Below are 1982 nucleotides of genomic sequence, written 5' to 3' on the forward strand. Positions count from 1 at the left end.
CGTATGCGCCTTTATTTAGATTATAACTAAATATTATACTGAACTTTATCCGGGAATCTTTCTAAAGAATCCATCTGGCAAAACGCAATTTGTCGATTTCAATCTAAGGTGCACCTTGCCTTTTTCAGGTAGCTTTGTTACGCCTATTCAGCTAGGTGGGGCATTGGTCATAGCCGAAGTCGAAGGGAAAAAATAAGGTAATGAGATGATGGTGCCATCAAGAAGTTTTCGACGAACGTAATAGGATTACTCTGAGCATGTAGATGCTGGAAAAGGACCTCTGTGATCGGTTGATCATTAGTCGTTTTTTTAAGGTAAGTAGGCGACGGTAGAAAGCATTTTTATTACTCCTGTTGAAGGAGGCAGTGGTCCAATTGGCTATTCAAGTCGGTGGATTCTGCCCAGAGTAATCTCTAAAATAGTGAAGCCAGTAGCAATGACTTCGTTTTCAAGCTACTGAAATGCACTTAAATGTTGAATTTGGATTAGCAAATTACACGAGCGATGCGGCGACCATTAATATTTATCCCTTTAAATTCTTGTTTATATTCGTTGAACCAAGTTGGATCTGTGATACCAGGGTGGTGGCTTTAACAAATAAGCTCCAATTGATCCATTATTTGAGGTGGCCACCGGTGGTAGCCCTTAGGAAGTTCTTAACTGCGCTAATTCACCTACGGCTAGTGTGAATTAGCGCAGTTAAGAACTTCCGAGAGTAAGTAATAAAAGTTCTCTTTGTAAGTTCTGATATCCCTGTCCTAGTAGGCGGATATGTACTCTTCTACGGATAAATATTTGTGGCCATGATAAATATTACGGTAGACTGTACCTTTTTTATTTATTTCTACTATTCGTAATAAATTATTAAGTTAATAATTATAGTGTAAATTATAGTGTAAATATAATTATTACCAACTTAATAATTATAGTGTAAATATTTGCTAATCCCGTAAATATTACGGTAATTATTTGTTAAGTTAGAGTACCGTAAATAAATACCAACTTAATCGTAGAACCGCTAGCTTAATAAGTTTTTTATTATTTGTTGGCCTTTTTTGATAATTATTAAGTTGGTTCTTGAGTTTATTTACGTTCTTGGTACAGTTTTTATCTCCTACTATGTGTTTTATTTACCGTTTTATTTTGGTAAATAAATAAGTTCTGACCAATCAACGCGGTTGATTTAGTAGGAGTAGGACTCCTAGTAGGAGTCCTACTCCTACTAGGAGGAGGACTCCTCCCTGGCGCGCCATAGGGGCCGGCCGGCCTCCTCCTCTCTGGAACCTTTATATACGGAGGCAGTGGCACCCCATAGACACACAAGTTGATCCACGTGATCATATTCTTAGCCGTGTGCGGCGCCCCCTGCCACCATAGTCCTCGATAATATTGTAGCGGTGCTTAGGCGAAGCCCTGCGACAGTAGTACATCAAGATCGTCACCACGCCGTCGTGCTGACGGAACTCTTCCCCAACACTTTGCTGGATCGGAGTCCGGGGATCGTCATCGAGCTGAACGTGTGCTAAAACTCAGAGGTGCCGTAGTTTCGGTGCTTGATCGGTCGGGCCGTGAAGACGTACGACTACATCAACCGCGTTGTCATAACGCTTCCGCTGTCGATCTACAAGGGTACGTAGATCACACTCTCCCCTCTCGTTGCTATGCATCACCATGATCTTGCGTGTGCGTAGGAAATTTTTTGAAATTACTACGTTCCCCAACACCAGCTCCCAAGCCTATTGACTCACTACAAGAAATCTGTTAATACATGATGGATCTAATCTATCATGGATCAATGAAAATCTGTCATGGGTGCCCATCCATGACGAAGTACAAATCCGTCATGTATATCGCGTCATAATTTGACATCACACCATCCTTGATGGTTCATGACCGTCATGGATCTTCCCCAAAAGTGCTTAACTGATATGCTTCTAACGACGTTAACATGTTTGCCATGTCATCATTGGACAAGGATCTAA

The sequence above is a fragment of the Triticum dicoccoides genome, chromosome 7A (assembly GCF_002162155.2).
Source record: "Triticum dicoccoides isolate Atlit2015 ecotype Zavitan chromosome 7A, WEW_v2.0, whole genome shotgun sequence".
Lineage (NCBI taxonomy): Eukaryota > Viridiplantae > Streptophyta > Magnoliopsida > Poales > Poaceae > Triticum > Triticum dicoccoides.